This window comes from Trachymyrmex septentrionalis, unplaced genomic scaffold, assembly GCF_001594115.1.
Source record: "Trachymyrmex septentrionalis isolate Tsep2-gDNA-1 unplaced genomic scaffold, Tsep1.0 scaffold122, whole genome shotgun sequence".
Classification (NCBI taxonomy): domain Eukaryota; kingdom Metazoa; phylum Arthropoda; class Insecta; order Hymenoptera; family Formicidae; genus Trachymyrmex; species Trachymyrmex septentrionalis.
Window position 1 is genome coordinate 736,668 of NW_017304352.1, and position 27,640 is coordinate 764,307.

Consider the following 27,640-nt stretch of genomic DNA (forward strand, 5'->3'; position numbering starts at 1 on the left):
ACGCAACATCTATTCACTCTGCAAAAATAGGCAAATTTTAAGATACAATAACTTCGTCAAAAATTGTCGTATCGGGATATTTAAAAAAACATTTTACAGGTAGAAACCTCTACTTTTCGGATCGCTACTTAAAAAAACGGTCTCATGGAGATTTTATAAAGTTACACAAACATAAATGAAGATATATCAGACCTCAACATTTTTTTATGAAATTTGCGAAGCTCCCACGGAGTAGAATAAAAATTGTATACAAATGCGATTTACATCATTCAAAAGAGCGAATCTTCACCTTTAATTTACTTTTTTACGAAGCTCTGTACGATTTTTTTTCATCGAGTTAGTCAACGTTGAAGCAAAAATGCTCCTTTTGCTTCAACATTGAATAACTTGATGAAAAAAAATCGTCACAAATATAAAAATATAATTAAATAGCACCTTAATTATTTTTGTGGATTATACAATAGAAATAATAATAATATCAAAGTTAATTGAAATGCAGAAATATTGTGAAAATAATTAAATAATATAATTAATACAATATACACTGTTAAAAAAATTATATTAAATAGAAAAATTGTAAGCAAAAATTGGCCAATTTTGACTAATGATAACACTGTGAAAAATTATCGGAGTATAATGTTTTTTTTTTCAAATTAAAGCTTAAAATCTCTACTTTAAGACGCTATGGCCAGATTTTAAGTTTGATGCACCTCTGTCACTGTAACTCCTAAAAATATGGGTGTGTTTGTCATATTGAAAATTGCAAAGTTTGATGGAATGCACAGACTTTGTAAAATTTTTCTGGGGAATGCCATTTGCAGCGGCATAAAGTTCGAATTTTTCGCTGTAATTAAAAAAAAACGAGTTGCTGCAATTTTTTTTTGCAAAGTTACAACACTTTAAGATCATCCTTACATTTTTGACATATACTATTACCTGCATTATCGGATATGCACCACGACGAGGTTGCTGGATAGATCTTGCACGTTCATGCGAGTGTGTAGATTTTGCACATCGTGTTTTTGCGTATAAATTTCAATAACACGTGCCTCCGCGTTGCTCGATTACTGCTTGCAGTCGATTCCTCGTATTAATGCAGGTCCTAATTTCTTTCTGCAGAATGTTATTTGTACTATAATAAATAAAAAGAGGTTTGAAAGTAGATTCCATTCGGATACAGCTTTTCTGATTTGTATGTGCTATTTCCCATTGCTTTCTTATTCACATTTGCGACATCTTTTTTGATAAACAGAAGAATTTTTATAACTTTTCTTCTTGTTCGAAAGGAGTAGAATTGACTCGAAGTATAGCTGGCTGTTGTCGAAAAGGAGGAAAGAATTACTGAATAATAATATTAAAAATATCAGGCCTATTCGTTATTATTGTTACGTCCGGACTCCAAAGTTCTTTTCTTCGACTAAAAACTTTTGTCATCACCATAAAAATTATTAACCAGTAATACCGATAGACCATCTGTTACAATAGCGACGAGCCAAATAACATTTCAAGCTAATAATCCATTCGGGACAGAACCGTTGGGTTAGATATTGGAACCAAGTGCCAAATAGGCGAACCTTATCCCGAGGAACGGGAAGAATAAATAGATTAGAATTATTAATAAAATAAAACAGCAGTTGTGCGCAATAAATGACACATGTGGCTCGAACCTATTGGACATCCGGCAAATAGTCGATAACGGAAGTTGTCTTAGACACATACCCCTGTATTCCATTTCATAACCGATATCCCTAATCCTAATTCTAATCCTGGATTGGCCCAGCAGCACACGTGTGCTCTGCACTCGGCACCACTAACTCGCCAATATAAAAAGAGAGGCCCTCCACGAGGAACGGTAGTCAGAAGTAAGCAGTCAGAACTCGGTAGTCAGCAGTCAGTTATCAGTCAAACTCCATCTCCGAAATTGCCGGTTCGCGATACACGTTAGTTACGTCAGTAAAACTCCACCTCTGACACGAAACTTTACCGATCTGTGATCTTAACCGATCATAGTGGTAAGCCGCGATCCGTTAGGTCGAGTGATCTATTTGTTATTACTGTCAAATAATAAGAGTGACTCGACCGGAGCCTCCACATCCGAGTGGCAACCTTCCGTGGAGTGCAGAGACCAACGATTTCGGCTGCTAGATCCACCCACATCCGCAGAACAATAGTAAGTCCCATCCACACGCGCGCGCGCGCAAAAAAAAACTCGTATATATATATATATATATATGCATATATAAGAGAACCAACCACTATAATTGATGCTAAATTATAGTGCCGCGCCCGAACCGTCCTTTCAAAGGGTGGCTTCGAAGCCGAGCCTACCGGGAGGCACGGAGACTCTTGGACGAAGAGTACAAGAGATACCTCGGACATTCACAAGGACAGAGTCGTCCGGCCGAGGATCGCTTACCACCACTACGATCCTCGTTACCACCGGCTTCGCCGGTTAATCAACCTGAGGTATACCTCCTCCGCCTCGAATACCTTCATCTCCTCAGCTACCTCGTTCCTCTCCCCCTCGATCACCTTCACCCGCGTTTTCGGACGCACTTACGGAGAAAATCTTTCCTGATACTCCATAATCCGATTCGCCTCACCCAATTTCCCCCAGAAGAAGTCCATCTCTGACGAACTCCACGGACAGCGTGGAGTTCTTAAAGGAAATTCTTCCACCCCCACCTAGATCCTACTTCCGGATCCTAGAAAGTGACACCTTTGGGTCACTTATCTCCCAATTCCCGCGGATTACTACCGCATCCATCCCTCAGGGGGCCTACACAATCGGCCCTCATTATTTCGATCCTCAGGAACTCCGTAATGTTATCACTGGTCAAACTCCAACCTCCTGTATCCCCGTATTCCTCCCGAATTCCACCCATGCAATCCTAGTTCCAGTAAGATTCTTTTACAATCTTTTCCCTCCTTCCTCCGTTTCCATCCATGAAATATGTTAAGCCAAACCTAGCCGATTCCCCCTTTAACACAGTGTACATACAATGTATAGCCATTATAGAATAGATAATACTGTAGCCGTTATAGAATAGATAATATTGTTACGTCAGTAACTGTAGCAATGTACAGATTAGATATAATAAGTATTATTATATAACTGATTATCATACAACCGCGTGTTTTCTTTATCTATTAGTTAGCTACAATAAATCATGTTATTAATTATTCCTCTCGCTCTCGTCATTTACTTTTAAAACCCGCCTAATAAAACCTCGTAATCACTAAACCTTGCCCTTTCAAAGCTCGCACGTGGTCCTGAGTTAAAGGGATTTTCCCTGACTCGAAATTCGGACCGACGATCGCATCGCCCGTAGGAAACAGGTGTCATAGCGTCTTTACGAGACGTTGACCCATATTCCGAAGCGGGCAATAAAAAGGGTGCGTTCGACTCGCAGTGTTTGCTTCCGGGCAAATACCAGCGAGACTAGAGTCTGATCGTCCTTCCACGCTTCATCCTTTCTACTCCCTTCTCTCTCTAAATCCATTTTTTCAAAGTTTGGATGTAACATTATCAAAAGACAATGTCCGTTGTTGACATTGATCATAGCAGAGATGGAATGTTGGAGGTTACTTAGTGTTAGGTTGTCGTTGTATCCTAACGTACAGAATCCAAATGTTGAGACAGTTAGAGAAATACAGATTAATCCTCAGCCTTTTCTTCCACTGATTCCTTCTCCTTCATTTACCTTACAAAGGAATGATTAGTTCGCGAATCTATTAATCGTTTCGTAATATACAGAACTTTTTACAATTGGGAGATAACTTTGCCTTACCTTTGAACAATAGATTGAATTTAACGGTCGAGCTAATTAAGTGTGTTGAAAGTAATATTTACAAATTGCCTATTGATGAGCGGATCTCGATCTCGAATCACTCATTTCCTGTACTAAATAGCTTAGCTTCTTGTTTCCTATATTGTACGGAGGTGGATAGGAGTTTGTCACAGCTAGCAAAAGACACTAGAGTTTTTTTAAAGGATATGAATGATAGGATTATTTTTACTCGTGCGGATAAGAGGAATGTGACGGTAACATTAGATAGACAAGTGTACATTTCCAGGGTAAATGAGATGTTTCAGGATGTGAATACTTATGAGGTAGTTAAAAGAGATCCGACGAGGAGGATAGTAACAAGTTTACGCGCTTTATCAGTTAGTTGGAAAGAAAAAAAGTATATAGCTAATTCCACATATAGAGGTTTGTTAAGTAATGATGGGATAGATTCCGAGAGCCTATCCTCCGCTCTTCCAAAGATACATAAGCAGGACTGCCCCTTTCGTATAATATTTCTTCGATAAACAGCCCTTCATATCTGTTAGCAGTATTTCTTCATAATATTATCATAAAAACAATTCTTAAGGCAGATAGTCATATCGAAAATAATTTTAAACTTGTTAAGGAACTTGATGGTAGACGTTTGAGTAATGAATTTTAGTTAATATCACTGAATGTTGTTAGCCTCTTTATTAACGTCTCCATTGACTATGCGATGGACTGTATTAAAGACCATTGGCGATTTATTTCTAGAGATTGTTGTTTACCGGAAGAGAAATTCATCAAAGCGATTCAGTTTGTTTTAGATTCTACTTTCTTTGTTTTTGATAGTGTTGTATATAAGCAGAATTACGAATTCCTATGAGCTCTCCGTTATCTCTCGTCATCGAGGATCTAGTTATGCGAAAACTGGAGGTTAGAGCTTTATCTTTGATTCGGTTTCCGTTGTCCTTTTAGTATAGATTTATTGATGACATATTATTGGCGGCACTTGCGTCTTCGGTTAGTTACATTCTTGATATTTTTAATTCTCAGCATCCTAGGTTTCAGTTTACTACGGAGATAGGGGGTGATAAATTGAATTTTTTGGATGTTACAATGATTAGGGATAATGAGTTGATATAGTTCAATTGGTACCATAAACCGACTTTTTCGAGTAGATATTTGAATTTTTGGTCACAGCATCCGGTTTCTCAAAAAATAGGTACAATCGCGAGATTACTTGATAAAGTAGTTTTGCTTTCAAATCCTAAATTTCACCTTGATAATTTGTATTTTATTATTAAAATATTATAAGAGAATGATTATTCATTGAATTTTATATTTGAGAATACTAACAATCGTTAGAAGAAAATTATTATGGCTAGAAATAGAAAGAATGTTGTTAATGATAATAGGATTGCAGTGCAACCTTCATGGTACACTGTGCCTTTCGTTCATGATATTACTGAGAAGTTTAGCAGATTGAATAGCGAGCGATATGGGGGTATCGTTCTATAGTACTAATAAATTGCGAGAATTCATTAGGGTGCACAAGGACCCTTTACCGCGTGACAAAAAGTCAAATTGTTGTTTATAAGATCTCGTGTAAGAGTTGCAATGTAAGTTATGTGGGACAGACATGTAGATAGCTGAGGTCAAGAATCACAGAGAATAACAACCACATCAGATGGAACACTTCTACTCATAATGTCATAACGGGGCATTGGTTACAAAAATACCATAATTTCGATTAGGACAATGTTACAATACTGGACGAAGAGCCTCACTACAAAAAGAGATTGATTTCGGAGATGATATTCATCAGGAGACAGACTCAACTTGCAGACGGATATGGAGGGGTTTTCCAAGGCCTATCTCCCGATCATAGACAAGCTAAGGCTTGACTTGTTGTCACGTCTAATCAATCAGTATCGTTTGTACGCAGTAATGAATCTTTCTGGCGTAATTTTTGATTACCTTCCAACTTTCATTTTCATGGAATTGATTATCGTTTCAATGTAAAATTTTTCATTTGTAAGCTTGAATAATACTAGCTTAAAACTAAAAGTGACTCACTGTGTCTGATATTGACTGGCCAAAATATCGAGGACCGGTTTTTAAATAATTCATAGTAATGTTTGCGATAAAGTGATTTGTGATCAGAGTGAGTGTCCTTATTTTCGGGATAATTAATTATAATATTAATATTTTTGATAAATTAGTTTTTCATATTCTCTATTTTGATATTTCCATTATTTCTTTATTTTTGTTCAGTTTTCTTTTTTCTTTTTCTTTCACTCTTTTTGAATTTAATTCTGATATTTAAAGTCTCGAGGTAGGGGAGCTCACCATGACAAGATAATTTTTATTCACAGTTTATTTATGTTTTTTACTTTCTAGTTTTTTTATTTATAAGAAGTCTTGGTTAGTTTGATTTATTATACGAATATTTTATTTATATTTTAGAAAAGCACTTTTTATGTTCAAAAGTACTTTTCGGGGGGGGGGGGACAGTTTTGAACACGTTGTAAAAAAGAAAAATTAAATGTTTCTTATGTACTAATTTATTTATACAAATAAATGCTCTTTTTTGAAAATATATTAAAAGTTGAAAAGAAAAAGTTAAGAACTTGTAATGATTACAATAATCAAACTAAAATTAAAAACATAATAAACTCTGATTTTAAATTATCCAAATTTAAGTTTCAAATAGACTATCTCTCTTAACTCTTATAATCCCTTTTTACTTTTATAAAGCGATTTCTCAAGATATTGCATATCAATCAGTAAGAATGCGCATAACGCTGTTATCACAAAAATTTGATAATGAGTGGTGTTTTCCAGCAAGCGACACAGATCATGTCATGTTCATTCAACATTAGCAAATAATGGATTTCATTGTGTTACACTGTGTCATCTATGTCTCTTGCTAGAAAGCATCTTATGTGGAACAATCCGGGAGATTAAAAAAATCGTGTCAGATAATCCAAGTTCTACTGTATACATGTAGTATATACAAGTTGTAAGTTACAGACTGCGTCCAGGCTAATTATTAAGTGTAGAAAGAAAATAAAACTATGTATTTGTACCTGTTATATTGTCAAAAGCAATTACAAATCTGTAGTATACAGAGTCCTTATCCTTATGCTTGCGTTATAAATCTTTTAATAATACGTAAATCGTCGTGTCCGATGCTCATCAACAATCAAACGTAACTTTATCGTGTGTATCTACGGCTGCGAAGAACTGAAGCTTATGATATTGTACATATAAAAACGTAAGACAATAACACGTAAACAAATTGGCCAATCATAGTAGAGATTGTAAGGCCAATAGCAAATCCAATGTTTCGATTTCCTTACTCCTACTTACGTCTTACTATTATATGTAGTAAAAATTTGTATGTGCAATTATATTATATATGATCATATATAAATCGTTATAATATGATCATATATTTGTCTCTATATACAATATATAACTATATATGACCACATATGACTATATATGGCCATATATATATTCGTATATTACTACATATGCCACTATACAATCATATATGATGAACTATGGCTGAGTTCGGTTTGCACACTCACATGCTGTAAGCGCTCATGCTTATAAGTGTTTTTTGGTGTTCAATTTGGTTTGTGAGCATTGTTAATGCTCACATTAGATAAGTAAAGTCGTTCATTTTGGTTATTAAGCGTTAAACTTAGGCATGTAATTGATAATTGACCGTAATTAATTCGCTTCTTATATATTAAAAATAAAAATTTACGAAATTTTAATAAATATCTGTTCACAATAGTGTTACGTCCAAACTCCGGAAAAATGGATTTAGAGAGAGAGAAAAGGGAGTAGAAAAGGATGGAGCGTGGAAGGACGGTCAGACTCTAGTCTCGCAGGTATTTGCCTGGAAGCAAACACCGGCGAGTCGAACGCACCCTTTTTTTTTGTTGCCCGCTTCGGAATATGGGTCAACGTCTCGTGAAGACGCTATGACGCCTGTTTCCTACGAGCGGTGCGATCGTCGGTCCGAATTTCGAGTCAGGGAAAAATCCCTTTAACTCGGGAATGGACCACGTGCGAGCTTTGAAAGGGCAAGGTTTAGTGATTACAAGGTTGTATTATTAGGCGGGTTTTAAAAATAAAATGACGAGAGCGAGAGGAATAATTAATAACATAATTTATTGTAGATAAGAAAAACGCGCGATTGTATGATAGTCAGTTAATAATAATACTTATTATATTTAATCTGTATATTGCTACAGTTACAGATGTATTATCTGTTCTATAACGGCTATACATTTATTATATTTAATCTGTACGTTGCTACAGTTACAGGCGTAACAGTATTATCTGTTCTATAACGGCTATACATGTATTATATTTAATCTGTATATTGTATTAGAGGCGGGGAATCGGATAGGTTTGGTTTAACATATTTCAAGGATGGAAACGGAGAAAGAGGGGAAAAGATTATTGAAGAATTTGACTGGAACTAGAATTGCATGGGTGGAATTCGGAAGGAATACGGGGATACTGGAGGTTGAGGCTTGACCAGTGATAGCCTTACGGAGTTCCTGAGAATCGAAATAATGAGGGCCGATTGTGTAGGCCCCCTGAGGGATGGATGCGGTTGTAACCCGCGGGAATTGAGAGATGAGTGACTCAAAAGTGTCACTCTCTAGGATCCGGAAGTAGGATCTGGGTGGGGGTGGAAGAATTTCCTCTAAGAACTCCACGCTGTCCGTGGAGTTCGTCGGAGATGGACTTCTTCTGGGGGAAATTGGGTGGGATGATTCGGATGATTGTGGAGGAGTATCGGGAAAGATTCTCTCTGTGAGTGCGTCCGAAAACGCTGGTGAGGAAGTTCGAGGGGGAGGAGAAGGAGGTAGCTGAGGAGGTGAAGGTGTTCGAGGGGGAGGAGGTATAAGCTTAGCCTGATTAGCCGGCGGAGCCGGTGGTGACGAGGATGGTAGTGGTGGTAAATGATCCTCGGCCGGACGACTCTTCCCGAGGTATCTCTTGTACTCTTCGTCCAAGAGTTTCCGCGCCTCCCGGTAGGCCCGGCTTCGAAGCCACCCTTTGAAGGGACGGTTCGGGCGCGGCACTATAATTTAGTGTAAATTATAGTGGTTGATCTTCTTAATCACACACATACACACACACACGTGTGTGTGTGTGTGTGTGTGTGTGTGTGTGTGTGTGTGTGTAGATGGGACTTACTATTGTTCTGCGGATGTAGGTGGATCAAGCAGCCGAAATTGGTGGTCCCAGCACACGAAAGATTGCCTCTCGGAAGTGGAAACTCTGGTCACTTTTGTTCAAGTCCCAAGGAGATGGAGTTGAACGAGAACGGTTCTAATTGCAAACCGGCAGAGTTTAGTTTGAAAATTTGACAAATAATACTGGCAACCGATCACTACTATCTTCTGACTGCTGACTGCCGAATGCCGAATGCCCTCCTTGTGGAGGGCCTCTCCTTTTATATTGGCGAGTTAGTGACGCCGAGAGCAGAGCACACGTGTGCTGCTGGGCCAATCCAGGATTAGGGATATCGGTTATAAAATAGGATACAGGGGTATGTGTCTAAGACAACTTTCGTCATCGACCATTTGCCGGATGTCCAATAGGTTCGAGCCACATGTCATTTATTGCTCACAGCCGCTGTTTCATTTTATAATCCTAATCTGTTTGTTCTTCCCGTTCCTCGGGATAAGGTTCGCCTATTTGGCACTTGGTTCCAATATCGAACCCAACGATTCTGTCCCGAATGGTTTATTAGTTAAAAATGTGCATTTATTGCTTTCAGCTGCTGTTTCATTTTATAATCCTAATCTATTTGTTCTTCCCGTCCCTCGGGATAAGGTTCGCCTACGTGGCACTTGGTTCCAATATCTAACCCAACAGTTCTGTCTCGAATGGTTTATTAGTTTAAAATGTTATTTGGCTCGTCGCTACTGTTTCAGATGGTCTACTGGTCACTAATTTTTTGTGATAACGAAAGTTTCTAGTCGAAGAAAAGAACCGTAGAGTCCGGACGTAACAATAGTATCAATGAAATATTTGCTTATAGTGAATAAAAATTTATTTAAAAAAGTAGTACTTTGATTTAAATATTATTTCTTAAATTAAATATTTATTTACTGTAAGCAAATGTCCCATTAGTACTATTTAAACAAATATTACAATTTTGTAAATTTTTTCAACTTCTTTTTGTCTTATAACCTCTTAATTCCTTCCACTGAAGGTGCATTCAAGTAGTGGTATTTTATTGGGAGTTAGAGATATCGTATATTTGCTGTTCAATAGAATTGACCATTTATAATTGATAGTTAATCACCGATTCGAATTGGTCAAACCGGTCCTTTGTAATGCTAAATATCCAACCTAATTAATAGTAGCTTTAATTTTTTTTCAAGGATATTCTTATTGAAGATTTTTTTATTCCAACCCAAGTAATGGCAACTTTAATTCTTTGTCAAAAATTACTCTCCAAAAAAAATTAATGTATCAAATAAAAAATTAAAACTCAGATCCTACAATCTTAACCAATCAAGTTAAATTTTATCAAATTAAAAAGTGATACTATCTTTTGTTATTCACTTACCTCTAATGATATGTATCATTCGTATAAGATTTGATATCAACAAAATTGGCGCCAAGTTAAATTACATGTAATTCGGATATCAAATTAAATAAATAATATTAACTTTAATGATATGTATCATTTCTATAAAGGATTTGATACGTATATCATGAACTAGAGCCAAGTTAAATCCCACTTCTTTATACTATACTAAATTAAATAAATAATGAATATTAATCTAATGATACGTATCATTTGTATAAAAAATTTGATATCAACAACTATGGTGCCAAGTTAAATTCTACTATCAAAATAAAAAGTAAAACCCAAGTGATACTATCTTATTATTTACCTCATCCAAATCTATCTTCAATACTTTCAAATCAATATTTCCAATATTTTTCAAATCTTCAATTTTTATACAATGAAACATAAGTATACGTACATTTTATTGAAGGATTTTTCTATTCCAATCTAAATGATTTAAATTCCTCTTAAATGAAATTATTATACCACAATTCATTCAAAGACATTTTCTCTTCCAATTAAAGTAATGGTTATTTAATTATCCTTCAAAATAATATACAAAGCATTATCACAAAAAATTAAAGAGTTAATCGTATAAAATGAAAAAATTTAATTTAAGTAAAAAAATTTTTTATGTAAAAACACTTGGCACTAGATCTCGATATAATAACATAGTAGTAAGATATGAATGTAATATTTAGAAAACTACGTAACATATTAAGGAAAATTAGAATCATATTAAAAAATATGAATATTTAGAAAAATAAGAAATAAATATAAGAAGCATTCCCAATGAGGGTTAAAGTATCTAACGTGTGTATATATGCGATTGAGTTATAGAGATAGTTGTGTAAATTATGAACGTTGTGAATACTATTAGGTTTAAGTCTGAAGAAAATAAATTTAGATTTGTAAACATGCGTTATGAAGGAGAAATAAATAGTAAACTTTATTATTATTCAGTATAAAGTTCAAATTAAATTTATTATTACTTTTATTATTACTTTTAAATTATAATTACCTTTTATTATTTATTTTTATTAATTACTATTATATTTATTAATTACTTTTAAATTGTTTTATAGTTTTTCTTACTCGATCTAGCAGTGCCAAGTGTTTTTACATGAAAAATTTTTCTATTTAAATTAAATTTTTTTCATTTTATATGATTAACTCTTTAATTTTTTATGATAACGTTTAAATTAAGCAAGGTAACGTAATTTTATGATAATGTTTTGTATATTATTTTGAAGGAGAATTAAATAACTACTACTTTAGTTGGCACAGAAAATGTCTTTGAATAAATTGTGATATAATAATTTCATTTAAAAGGAATTTAAACTATTTGGATTGGAATAAAAAGATCCTTTAATAAGATGTACGTATACTTATGTTTCGTTATATAAAAATTAAAGATAGTACCATTTGAATTAAGTAAATAATAAAGATAGTATCACTTGGGTTTTACTTTTTATTTTGATAGTAGAATTTAACTTGGCGCCACAGTTGTTAATATCAAATTTTTTATACAAATGATACATATCATTAAAGTTAATATTATTTATTTAATTTAGTATCCGAATTACATGAAAAATTTAACTTATCGCTAATTGTTGATATCAAATCTTTTTTACAAATGATACATATCATTAGAGTTAAGTGAATAACAAGAGATAGTATCACTTTTTAATTTGATAGAATTTAACTTGATTAGTTAAGATTGTAGCATCTGGGATTCAATTTTTCATTTGATTCATTAATGTTTTTCAAAGAGAAATAATTTTTGACAGATAGTTAAAGTTGCGTAAGGTTGAAATAAGATCTTCAATAAGAAATATCTTATAAAAATTATTAAAATTACTATTAATTGAGTTGGATACTAATATTATGTATAAAGTATTATGTACCGGTTTCATCAACTCAATTAAGCCGAATCAGTGATTAACTATCAACCATAAATAGTCAATTCTAAATACGATGAAACCGGCCTAAATGATTCTTTATAAAAAGTACGCACGCTTAGCGCTTTTTTTACCTTTTTTTAACAAAGTAATCATATACAAAATATGTCCATACATATTTATACGAGGTCTGTTCAAAAAGTATCGCGAATTTTGTGTTTTTTCAAAAATTATTTATTTATTCATGAATATCTATTTTCTCCCCTTCAAAGTAATCCCCATCAGATATTATACACTTGTGCCAACGTTTTTTCCAATCCTCGAAGCACTTCAAAAAATTATTTTTTGTGATCTTGTTCAGCTCCTCCTTCGATGCCGTCTTTATGGTTTTATGGCTCGTGCGGCAGCTTCCATTGGGATGATGAGATTTGGTTTCCACGTCATAACCATAAACCCATGATTCGTCACCAGTTATGACCCTCTGGAGCAAATTTGGGTCGTCGCGGACAGAGTCCAACAGCTCCTTAGCAATGTTAATGCGATGCTATTTTTGGTCGAAATTGAGCAATTTTCGCGTACGAATTTCGCGGCGACCCGTCTCATGCCCAAATCATTGGTAAAAATCGAATGGCACGAGCCAATCGATATGTTTAGGTCCTCAGCAACCTCTCTAACGGTGATTCGACGATTGGCCAATACTATTTTCTTCACTTCATCAATGTTTTCGTCTGTTGTTGACGTGCTCGGGCGTCCGGCACGCTCTTCGTCGTTCACATCTTCTCGGCCCTCTGAGAACATTTTGTACCACCGATAAACGTTGCTTCGGTCCAAGGTAGCTTCACCATATGCCACAGTCAACATTCGGAATGCGTCCGCGCACTTAATTTTGTTTTTCACACAAAATTTGATACAGATTCTTTGATCCATTTTTTGGAATAGGCAAAAATCGAAGACGAGCCAAAACACGTGCAAGCAAAGCAGCTGTCAAAAATTAACTGAACATTCAAAATGGCCGAACTTGTCGGCATAAGTGAGAGACATGAGTACCAACATAACCCACAAAAAATCGAAAATCAAATATACGTAACCCGCGGAAATTCAAAATTCGCGATACTTTTTGAACAGACCTCGTACATCCCTCTTATTTTGTAAAATTACTTTTCAGTGTAATGGAAATAATAGTGTAATGGAAATAATATGAAACATTAAAAATAATTAAAGGGATAATTTTCGCATTGTTCGTTTTAAAATACCTAAAACAAATAATGCGAAAATTATCTTTTTAATTATAATATTTTTTATGTTTTCACATTACTATTATTTCTATTATACTAAAAAATAATTTTACAAAAGAAAGAGGGACGTATGACCATGTGAACATATTTTCTGTATGATTATACATGTTAATAAATATTTATATTTGTACATATTTATACATATTCATACATGACAAATTTTTTACCAAATTTTTTATATTTTTAAAATAATTATTAATAATTTGAATATCTTGGGCCAATCCATTATTTGCGACTCAGAAACACATTCCTACCGAGTATGATACGATTTTATAATGGAATAACGAAGTTAATCACTTAAAGCCGTCATGTTGAATTTTGAGTTGTTTTGAATTTTGAAATTTCGATCTTAAATTTATTATCAACGAAGCAAAAACCTCTTCAAATAAGTTTCCATATAAAATACGAAATTAATCACTCTTACCAGTTTTGACACAAAACATTGATTTCGGAGATCCACTGTGAACTGATTAATATACATATAATTCGTAAGATTCATAAGAAAGAGATATGCAGAATGACCCATTCTAAACGTGATGGATCGAATATCTCAGAAAATATAAAACAAATCAAAAAATATTTTAAATCTGAGGGAACTTAAATATTGATAAAACTAATTTTCAAACAAAAAATCAATTTTTGAAAGTTATATGAAACGACATATCGTATCTTAATACTTTTATAAACAAAATGAAAAAAGGTACTTATTTAAAAAACATTTTGCTTATTTATGGTAGAAGCAACTACATGTTTTCTTTACATCAATTAATTCATTTTATCATTCTGTTCATAAAATTATTAAGGTACGAAAAAAGTAACGGATCTGAAACATTTTCCATATCTTTCATATTTTTCGCGATAATACCGCGCAGCGGAAATTAGAACAGTAGCCAGTCATTCTTTCGCTTTTATAGAAAAGCGATAAATTGATTGGTTCTCGCGTAAATTCCCGTCTCGCGGCAAGCGTTACCGCGTTTTGTAGGCAGACGCGATATCTCCTGATATAGCACAATCGTCAGGTTTATCAAATGATATAGCATAATCATAAGGTTTATCAAATAAACATTATATATACAGCGAAAAACATTATTTCGGCCGAGAATCAAACCCGCATTTTCGACACTCCATGCGAGCACCCTAAGCCTTACTAAGGCCTTAATAATATTCTTCACAATAATTGACATATGTAGAAATAACTTTTATTTAGGCGACGTAAATAAATAATATTAAATCATATATCTGAGAAACAGAACCTATAAAAATAAACACCTTAAGTGGTCTAGTTGGATTTTAAGTGCTTATATAATTTTGTATAAATTTATATACTACGTATGTAGTTCTTTAAAATGCGTATCGAAATAATTTTTTGGTCTTAAAACGCATACTCTATTAAACTACAGCAGTAATATCACAAGTTAAATTGACTAGCAATTTAACATTTGATACCCTACGCATCTTAAAATGATCTTAATAATGCTGAATGTATGGTATTGATGATCTGTAAATGATGTATTATGATCTGTAAATAATTAATTCTTGACTCCAAATTTGCACAACAAGATTTTAATGTTCATTCTCTTTAAAAGTACCAATTAAAATAATAGATAGTAAATTAATTGTAAGCTTTAAATTTTATTTACGTACTTTTGAAATGTGCACAACAAGATTTTGGTACTCATCTCCTTTCACCGGCAAATAGTCCCGGAATTGAATATTCACCGATACTAAAGTACTAATTCAAGTGCCAATTCAAATACAAATAACGAATTGGTTGTAAACTCATCAAAATATTTTTCTGTTTATGTTCTCGATGTTTATGATCTCGTATACGTATAACTGGATTTTTGTGCTTTCTTTTTTATTTAAACATTTACGACCGTATAGAAAAAATACATTGGTTTAACATAAATTTCATTTAAAAACTAATTAGCGTATTATTTTTTAAATTTATTAATTTCTTCACAAAATGTATGTTTAATTTTAATATTAACTTTAGTATTAATAATCATTTTTGTATACACAAGAACCAAAACACAATAATACATTTTTTTATAAACTTTTTTATTTTTTCAATTTCTTTTTCATCTGTATATTAAGTATAAATGTTAAATTTCCTAAGATGCATCGTCAATCAAATTGTAATTATTGCGATGTTTATCGCGTAACTTTCGCGACGTAATTACCATAGCTTTTGCGACATAATTTTTATATTTAACCGAAACCTGACAAAGTTAAATATCATCAAATGTGTTTGCATTAGAAAAATATTCTTGACACAAATGTAATTGAGCATTTTCCTCAAGATAGGTATTTAAAAAAATCACATTGAAAAACGATTGGAAGCTAAAAAATTGTACATCGTTGTATACAAATTCGAGTTATTCGTAAATATGTATAAAATATTAGCTTTGCTTAAAAAGAAATCAGAAGTGTGTTTGAGTCTTACTACTAAATGCAAAACAATTGATGAAAAATTACATGCTCTTTGTGACAAATCAAGACATACAGCTACGTCCGAAAATTACTTTAACAATTCCATATATCGTAACATTTCTTCATTACAACATTTAGTAATGAACGTGGACAGTCAAATTACAAACGTATTGTTTTTAATAGAAGCACAAACAAAAAATCATGGTTATGCGACGAGAATTTATGTAAAATTGATGATCCATTTCTAATTAATTGTTATGAAAAAGTCCTCCAAATGTTAAGTACATGTACCTTTAAGAAAATACTAGAATTGTTACAAAAGATTCATAAATGTATTCATAAATTTAGAAACATTAAACGAAATTATTCTTGAGGCTTCCACGGGTGCTTTCTATATAAAAGTTATGCGTTTCGCGGGTTTCCTCCGTATCCAGATCCATTCTTGAAGTGCCAACGTTTCATGAACCTTGCAGTCCATTTCATTAGGGCGAGGAGTACCCTGATACTGAGCTGTTTCTCCGGGCCGTTCTTTTTTTATATTACGCTACTTGTTGGAGTGGTGAGAGGAAAGAAGAGAATTGTGAGTTAGGGAGGGAAGGAGGATTGGTCGGTCTTTAATAACCGGGAGAATGATTTTCCATATTTTATGTTGTAGCCATTATCTCTATTTAGATTATTGTTAGAGTGTTTTTGTATCTCTATGGCTTCTCTATACTTTCTTGGAAAGTATAAAGTTGGCTATTGTAGTCGTTTTATCAAATAGTATTTATGTCTTGTTTTGATGTTGTGTTTTGATAATGCTGACTACGTGACGTGTTTTAGCCTGACATCACGTTAGTGTTCTTTTATCCGTAAGTTGACCATTCTCCCGGTTTCTCCAATGTATACTTGCCCGCAGGAACAAGATATTTTGTATACTCCTGCGGAGCTGAGTGAAGGTCTTTGATCTTTAGGATTTCTTAAGATTTGTCCTATCTTTTTGGGTGATTTAAAGATAGTTCGGATATTGTGTTTGTTTAATATCCTGCCAATCTGATCTGTTGTTCCTTTGACATAAAGAATGGATAGAATCCTTTCATCTGATTGTGTGTCATTTCAAGAATGGCTCTGGACACGGAGGAAACCTACGAAACGTATAACTTTTATATTAAACGAAATTATAACTTTGATAGAAAAAAAGCAAATCGTTTGTACAGACATGAGCAAACTCATACAAGTTTGAGGAAGAAATTTTGTCTTTTAAAAAAGCATTTCAGATTTACACCAAATATTCTATAAACACACTTCAATATGTTTTTGTACCATGTGAAAGACTTTGTTATAAAAAAAATGTTTCTCAATTTAAAATACAAATAGATGGATCTCCATTTTTAAAAAACTTAATGGCGTATAAACCATGCAACCGCAATATATTTGATTATTATCAACAAATTTCGTGCGGAGTTTTGCCTGGATATAGTGTTTTAAATAATCTCTTTGTACATAATGTAACAGCGTTTCTTAAACAATTCGAAAAAATGCTTATACAAAGAGCTAAGGCATTTTAAACTATTACTAAGATGGGAACTGTTACAAAGGCAAATGGTACAAAAAGCAAAACGTAGAACATTTCATTTACCACTTTTTCTACAAGAAATATTGAACAAATTATGTAAAAATACCGATTCAATGAATGGTTGTGGAATAACTTAGGTGAATATATTTGTCAAGTAAATACGTGGTCGATCGTGATTCCTCTTTATCCACTAGTGTTCTTATTGTTAGAGATTGTATCGACATCGAGATTTCTCGATTATATTTCTCGATAATAAGTTTCAGGCGATGTCTAATTTTATTTGTTCCAAAGATCAACCGATTGGAGAAGTAATACATTACTTCTCGCGACGAGAATATCAAGGTAGAGGTGTACAACATCTTTATGTATTAGTTTAGATTAAAAATGCGCCAATTCTTGATAAATCTCCTGCGGAAGAAGTTTCTAAATTTATTTTACAACATATAACATATGAATTACCAAATGAAAAATCTTCACTAACATTATATAGGCGCGTCAATACGCATCAACAACACATACATAACTATTGTCTTCGTTCTAAGAAAAAAGGGCATAAAGCTTATCGTGTATGTCGTTTTTCTTAACCTTCTGCCGACACGTTGATTTTGAGACGTAGTAAGTTCGATAGCAGGTAGAAAACAATTGAAACATAAAAGTAGACTTATTACTTCCGCGAACAGATGACGAACAAAATATTATAATCGCATCATTCTTATTATTTAGGAAAAAAATATGAATATATAATTTATTGGTAATAATTCAATATCTTTTGCTTACATATTATATTGTTAAGTATTTAAATAAACCAGCAAAATATGAACTATCTGATATCTGATTCTGTCCTTAATGGTACAAATAATAAGAGCAAATCATTAGCGAGCTATCTATAGAATATTGCTTTACGACTCACGAAGGAACTCTTGAAGCAGCTAATACATTATTAGGTATTATTCTTCTACATGGAACTGATAGAAACATAATTATTAAATGGTTAGATGTTAATCAGATATGATATAGAAAAGTCAAAAGCTGTAAAGAAATTGAAGCTCTTGAAGGTAATTCTACTGATATATTTTATCCACCTGTAATAGATAGTAATTATCCAAATGAAACGATGTGTATATATGAATTTATACAGTGGCATGACGTAACGAAAATCAACTAAATGAATTATTATTTGAAACAACGTGAATATCATATCAATTAGTATAAATATGATGTCAGTACACAACTGGAAAATTATTTCTTTTCATTATTTCTTATGTTTAAACCATGGAAAATACAAAATCTTAAAAATGATATGATATTTATGCAGAATCATTTCATAATAAATTACATTTTGAAAAGGCATTGATTATCATAAACCTGAAATGATTCAAAATTAAATGCGGATCAAAGAAGAGTATTTGATAGAATCATTAATACCATAACGTCAATTAAATCAATATTACGATTGTAGGTTAGCGGAAAAGGAGGTACTGACAAAAGTTTATTAATTAAAACAATTAAGTATTGATTAAAACAAAAGCTCAAGAAGAATACTGTTTTAGCCTACTAACAGGGTTTGAAAAAACCCGGATTTTTGGGGGTTTTATTGGGTTTTTCCGGGTTTTATGCATTTTTATTCTTTATAGTCCAATACAATGATTTGCAAGATTTGCTATACAATATGATATAATAGATAATTACATTATGAATTAATTTTAATTTAATTGATTAATTAATGTAATATATACACGCATATCTGTATAAGCATTCTATTTCTATACCAAATCATCATTTTTCAATTCATTTTTTGACAAAAAATAATTTCATTACGTGGTGAGGTCTTTACGTTATAGTTTTTTTTATAAATTTGGTCAAAAAAATAAACATGTAATTTTTAATACAATTTATATTTACTACAATTAATATTTAAAGAATGAAAATTAAAATTAAAAATAAATTAAATTACACAATTTTTTTTAATTTTCTAAAAAAAATCGAAAAAAAACTTTATCATAAAATCTCAAAATATTTGTTATTTATAATAGATTTTTTGTAAATTTTTTACAGAAAATAGCATTTTCGAATAATCATAAATTTTGTACATTGAAATTTAATAAATAAAGGAAAAGTTATACATAACTTTTAATAATTTCGCGTAAGTGTTTCAAAAATTTCAGTTTTTATTTGTTTACTCTATGATTTATAGAACAAAAACTATGCCAGTATTTGAAATATTTTGAAAAAAATCGAAATTTTTGAAAATTTCTCTATAAAAAATTGGATCTTCGACCTTTTATATCGAAAATTATTATTTTGAACGTTCTATCAGCAATCGTGCTTCGTGACAGTGATACAATTTTAACTCCAAACACATTAACGTTTTATCAAAATACTGTCGGCCTGCCCGTATGGCTGCGCGGCAGCGTCTTTTGCGCGGCTTCGCAACCGTCGCTAAACAAATGAATAAATTACAAACGCACTTTTGCCGAAAATCATCTCAGCTTTGTCTTAGTCTCAGTCCAGCAGTGTAACAGTAAATATTGTCGTTTTTAGCCGTTAAAAATATTCATAAACTGTATTTAGCCGCATCTTTCGATACAAATAGTTATTTTTCGTTTAAATTTTGCGTGTCATTATGTCAAAAAATTGAAAGAATGTGATAGAAAAAGTGTCAATGAATGGTCCGAAGTTTTGAAAATAGACGATAATTCAAAATGCAAATGCAAATACAGTTATAAAGCAATCAATTCTAAAATTGAAAGGATTTAAGCTCATTTACAAAAATGTAAAACTCGAAATTCCGAAGAAGATGAAATCGATGAAATCTCAATATTGGAAAAATCCCAAACACAAATGACATCTGGAGAAATTGATAAAATTATCATCGCTATAATTAATTTATCTCATTCTTGCATGTGTTTAAAAAGTGTTTAAATTTCCTATTCCACAACAATTAGCATTATAGGGCTTTTAACCTAATCAAAAACTCTTAGTCTAAATTCGAAAGAAAACTATTATGAAAAAGCTTTTTGCCCTGCTCGGGAAAAGTAAAAGAAACTTCTTATAATTTTTTAAGCGAGAAATTTGTCATTAATTAAAACTACATCACACAGCGAGAACACATAGAAAATTAAGTTTAAATGAGGAAAACGCGTAACATCGCAATCATTCGCAAAACAAAAAAGTTTGTGTGCTTAGACAGACATGTTCACGCGTCCGCAATCTGCCGGGCGGAGAGAGTCAACGTGTAAACATTTTCAGGCAAGTAACTCCGTTGCGTCTATTATTTTCGCTATTAAATTTAAATATAGCAATTTTATAAAATATTCTGTATTTTTCATATTAAAACATAATGTATCACAATATGTACTAAATAATAGTGTAACATCCTGTCTAATTGTAATGCCATGTGTTTTCCTGTGTTACGTTCAGCGGACTCCCACGACTCTTTTCTTTCGTGGAGTTCGTTCAAATACTAAAATTTTTTTCTTTCCTTTTTTTCTACACTAAAAACTAAAACAAGAAATTCGGTGTCTCCTCGTGAATGTTGCTCCGAGATAGACTAAATTAATAATAAATATGTATTGAAAGCGTAAGACTAGTGCCAAGATTAACGGTTAAGTCGTGGATGATTCTAGCGAATCCGTGATCACAAAATCCAAGAAGAGGCATGCGACGTTCAGGAATAGATTCTGGGTAGTCTCGTGGCGACGATGCATGCGCGCCTTCTTGAGAAAATGCACGGGACGTGCATTTTCCCATAAATTTTAAGATCGTAAAATTTTGGAGAACACTTTTCCACACTACAGACTCCTGTCAACATCCTTTCCTCCCCCAAGATCTTGACCAATCCGAGAGCAAAGGAAAATCCTACTACTAGTTAACGAAACCTATTGCACCAATCCGAATCTGAGTAATTGGGAACGATAAAAATCGCGGTTCCGCTGCCCTAGATGTGATTTTTTTTTTAGTTTTGAGAGGCTGCAGTTGTCGCGACCTTTGAGATAGCCCTTCTCTCCAATAAAGTCAGTGCATCAATTTAAAACGTTATCAACGGCATTCCTTGATCGGGGGAGACTGACGAACCTGAGGCACAGCATCCCACGGTCGCTACTCATTCCGACGGTTTCTTGGCCACCCTACATATCGCCATCTCCGAGCAGTAAGTTTTTGATTTCACTACAATACATAGGGCAGTCTCTCCCCTTCTCGTGTGGTCTCCCTTTTAAAAGACGAAAAAATTGAATAAATTTTTGGTGCGTTCACGCAGCTCTTCCGCCCCTCGTCGCCGTCACTTAGCGAAAACTAATAGATCGCGCCGACGCTCTGCCCGTGTCCGATATAACATGTTCTTGCGATAACCTCGCAAGAACAAACTTTATCAATTCAACCATCGGTACGAGAACAGATTCCGGGCATGCAGTCTCCCATTGCAACTCGATCGCTACCGCTTGAAATATCCTACTCCGCTGTCTCCGATTTGTCTCCAGATTTCTTTGCTGGTTTTGTCCTTCCCCTGTTCCACATCCGGTATCATCACCCCCGATGACTCAGCTTCCCGTCTCGCATACCATCCCCTCAATTTCTAATATTTAAACCGATGCTTATTCTCCTCCTGGGCACCTTCCTCTCCTTTTTCATAACGTCCAGCAGCTATTAGAGAATATATCCTACTTTACCCCCTCCATCGATGACCGAGTAATAGTGAGCATCGCGGGATCCGACGGCCTATTCTCAGTCCCCATACCATCCCTCATTCCCTTTCATCCTTTTTCTTTCCAACCATATGACCCTACGCAATTTTAATTTTTCCCTCCTCCTTTCAAATTTTCCCTATTCGAAATAACATCCGCATTCCGACTCTCTTTACACATACACACACTCACACATGCATAAATCCGTACATATACTTTAGATTAGAGAACCAAAAATTGTATTTTTTTTTTATTATTTACTCAGCAAAATTGTATCTTTTATTTTATTTTTATTATTCAAAGAAAATATTAGGTTAAGTAAAAAATCATCGCGTTTTTTTAAAAGACATCTATCAGTAAAAACCGCAATTACTTTCTTACCAACAATATAAATATAGCTTGATAGAGTAAAGTTTCAGCTTTAAAAATCTCTTTTTTAAATTATACGATACGACAATTTTTAATGGAGTTATGAGCAATTAAAGTCAAAATAATTCTTTTATTTAATCCGCGATAACTCAGTAATCAAAAGTCGTAGGAATATTTAAAAAAAAAACGATTTTGTAGGGAAAGTATCAAGCTTTCACGATAGGTAATCGAAAATTTTCTCAAATTCGTTTTGGACACGTTACAAATCCACAAAGTGAGAAGAAAATTTTTCGTCTTTTTCAGCTCGTAGTTTTTGGTATGTAAAAATTATCAAACTCATATAAACTTAAAAAATGTGATAAGCTTTTAAAAGTAGAGATTTCAAGCTTTAAAACCCTTTTTTTAAATTTGAATTTCATTCATTATTGACGAAGATATTGTATATACAACTTTGAGCTAAAAAATACGCGATGACTTTTTACTCAACCTAATATATATCACTCAATATTGCTTTTTATTATACCATTATTAAATTAACTTCTCGATAGTCATTTATTTAAATATAACCTCTTCTTATATTAGCTTTCCCGCGATTGCACTTCGCCTTCTGCCCAGTCATTTGGATTAAGTTCTATGATCGAAAGTCAGGGCCGTACTAGCACAGCTGGCGTTAAAGTGCGTTCTCCCGGCACACTGACCCAGTTTGGGCCCTTTAACTTAAAGATACGTCCGACTCGTGTGTCCGTTTAGCGGAGCACGAGCAGAGGTTTCCACTTCGTTCTCCGTTCGACTCGCGGCTCGTTAGGAGCCTCAAGCGAAGTGCCTCCCGATTTGCGTCGGTCTTTCTCCACGGCTCCCTTGCGGTCCGGAGTCTGGACATGACCAAATCAGTCTAATAATTCGGTTCCTGCTGCGTTTACCCCCTCAGCTCCATGCATACGGAGCTTGGACGTAATACATGATTTAAACTCAATTTTCTGTGTTCTCGTCACATAACAATTTTAATAACACTATTGGAATCCTTGATTCAAAAACTATAACGAATGAGGTTTATTTTCCCCAGGGCAAAAATAGACCTTTTTGTAACACCCTTCTTTTACTCTTTTACTCAAATTTTTTTTTAGCTAACTATAAATTCTAAAACAGTTTATGTAAAAACCACATTTTTAATAAAAATATTGTAGTAATATTTAATAATTTAATTTAATAAGTAATAAGTAATATTTTAATTTAATTAATTAAAATATATTCATTTTAAATAAATTTGAAATTTATATTTTAATTAATCAGTTGATTCTATTAATAACGTTTTCTGTGTTAGTTAAAAATATATTGTTTTAATTATTTACAAGCATACAGTTTTAGTTTTTAGGTTTGGTAATACTGTATAAACATAAAACATTCGCATTAAAATCAAATAGTTACAATCAAGGTTGTAATTATTATTTATATCAGTATAATGTATTAAACAAAAAACATAATAACAAATACTTTATATTCATTTTTAAAGGAAAATCAAAAGCAAACAAATGCGCATGATTCATCTCAAATTAAAAAGAGAAAAGTTCAGATGCAATTACTGATTTTGTTATTAAAACTACAAGTAACCAACAAGTGCAAATTGATCAGAGTATTGCAGAATTTTTATACGCAGCAAATCTTCCGTTTAATGCTGTGCAACTAAAAGTTTTGAAAAAATGATTCAAAATTTACGGCCAGGTTATAAATATATTGTATGATCGATTCATCAAAAATAATCGGAGGACAGCTTTTGGATATTATATATAAAAAAAAAACCAAAATTTTGATCTTAGAAAAAAGCTATAATCAAAAAGTGTAATACTTACAATAGATGGTTGGTCAAATGTCCTATTCAGGAAATAAGTTTGCATACGGGCACTGAAAGTTTTCTTTTTGATATTTCTGGATTCTCAGAAAAGAAAATCTCAAAAAAATGCGCTGAAGTTGTGAAAGCTCCTATAAAGAAAAGTACGATGCAAAGGTTTTCGTGGTTACGGATAATGAGAATAAAATGTGGCAGATTTTAAGAGAAGAACAATCAAAGTTGATTACGTACGGATGCTCGGCACATCTTTTAAATTTAGTGAAGAAAGATGTAACGCCTCAGACCATACTGAAGCAAGTTATTAAAATTTAAAAATATTTTCGTAACGTACACCAAGCACATGGATGGCTCAAGGAAAAAAATGGCCTTATGCTACAAATTCCTAACAAAACTAAGTGGAATTTGCATCCAGAATGCGTCAGAACCTTCCTTGCAAATTACCATAAGTATAGAGAAATTGCTCTGGAACAAGATAATGAGTTTGATGATTCGATTGCAAACATTTTAAATATTAATATTAATGGGAATTTACAATAAATCGATATATTTAGGAAAACAACTATCGATAGTTGCCTCAGCATTGAACGTACTACAGCAAGAATCAACATCTATATCGAAGACAGTCGAAGTATGATTTAACTTACTAAACGAAAAAGATTTAAAATCATATAAAAATTTTTTTCAGAAATGATTTGATCAAGCGATCACATCGGTTCATCTATTAGCAAAATGATGAATTCGAAATTTAACGGACATTTAAGTACTGAACAAGAGAATATCGCCGAAGAATAGATATCTAATAATTATCCTAAATATCTTCCAGACGTGATGGCTTTTAAAATTAAAGACGATGAATTTTTCTGAAGGCGATGTGGCAAGAAAATGTCATTGATGAGTTTTCATCCTCGAAATGATAGAAAATCATAAAGAAAAAATTGAAATCCATTGAACTTAGTGGATTTTGCGATTTTTTTTCAAAATTGCTATCTTGTCCTGCATCTTCAGCATCGATTAAATAATTTTTTTTCAACCTTTGGACTTGTATAGTCGAAATTACGAAATCGACTTGGAGTAGGAAAAAAACCACAAAGCTAATAAAACTTTACCACTTTTTGCGATCTAATGATAATATAAATCTTAATTGGAATTAATTAAAATACAAAATACATTTTTATGCTAAACAAATTTAAATTTAGTTTTTATTATGTGTCCTTTTTCTTATTTTATTTATAATTTATTTATAATATTATTTACAAAATTATTTTTATTTCTATTAATTTATATTAAATGATTTCTTTACATTATTATTAAATTTTAATTAGACTTTTTGGGTTTTTAGGTGGGTTCTTTTAGTGGGTCTAATCCAATAAAACCCACCAGGTTACACTTAGATTTTATTATTATATGTATACAGATAGAATAATTAAGCAATCATATAATGTTCCGAAATGAATTAAAACGATGAAAATATAAAAAAGTAAATAACATATCACTTAGGTTTTATCACATTATACTTGTATGTCACTTGAGTTGAATAAAGTAAATATTGTTGAATGTGATCTAATAATATTTGTACAACCGGTTACAAAAAGGTTACAACTTTTTTTTCGATAGATTACGGAACTCAACCTTGCACGTAGACTGGTTGAACATAAATAGTTAAATCCATAGTAAAAATCGATCACACAGTAAGCAAGCTACATCTTAAAACCCATTTAATAAAGTGTTACAATCTTTCTGTGATTGGTTGTACATATCATTTCAACTGATAAAGATAAAAATTTTATGAATGGAATGAATCACTTAGATTTTACTTTTTAATTTAGTACAACAATTTTCTTGAAAGCACATATAATCTTAATATCCTTTTCAAAATGTATTGTACTAAGTAAATACTAAGGCTGCGTTCTATCTGCTCGCATACTCACAAACATCGTTTGTCCTTGTAACATTTGATAAACGACAAGAATGAAATGATTCCATGCATTGTGAGTGTTAAGTGGAACGTAGTCTAAGTAAAATGTATTAATGTAAGAAGATTTGTCAAAGGATTATTAAAGAAAACATAACACTAAATATAATCAATCATTTTTACATGTAGAAAGATTAAGGTAAATTATTAACATTCAATAAAATGCTTACACTATAATTTCCTTATGTGTGTCTTTTTAGCAATATGAATTATGATACTTTACTATTTATCTTTTTCTAGTTCTATTTAAATTATGATGAAAAATGGACTTTGTGTGTGCGTGCTACATGCATATGTGGTTTTACATATTTCTCGTGTAAAAATTAAGACCGTATAAAAATATACACACATAATGGTAAATATTCAAAAGTACTATAAGCAATTAATAAGATATAATAGCTCAAACTTTTTGTTACTAGCTTTGCTTTAAAAAAAGATTTTTTGTAAAATAGAGTACTTCTGAACCCAAACAATAAATATTTAATACCTTATATTCAAATTTTTCTTTAATTATCCCAGTGATTCCTCACTCGGATTGAAATAAAAACACATCAATCGATGTACATACAGAATCGAAACGAGAACGTAACCAAGAAATCATCAAAAAGCCAAGTTGGACAGAGTCGTTTTCTTCAAATTACTCGAGATTCTTCGCACAGAACTCATACAAATCACAGAAAAGGGAACGTTTGCGGCAAAAGTTACAGCACAGCAAAAGCAGATTGCATGCAAAAACGTTTCCCGCGCGGTAACTAGAGGGTGGTGGTGGGATTACGGTGTGCTCAGTTTAGCCAAACCACACCTACTTTTGCTCCTCATCTCTCAGTGAGTAGTCTGCCAACTGTGAATCGCGAAACATGGGACGGTATTCATAGTCCGTTTTTATTTTAAAACCATCTTAAATATAATCTTAAGATGTTAATACAATCCTCGAATTGATTTACAACATCTTAAAACTGATTTAAGATAGTCTTAACTTAAATGTAAGGATCGACTATGAATACCGACCTGTTTCACGTCGTGAAGTTGGTATTAAATCTTTTCTTGAACAATGAAAGATTAGAGAAAGGATTGAAGAGATTGAAAGAAAGTTCCAGAGTAGTCTAGTGCAGAAATAAAAAACAGACCATAATGTTTTAAGCCATAAAAAATTAACCAATTGCAGTCGAATGTGAGGAGAATAATTGATTGTGAT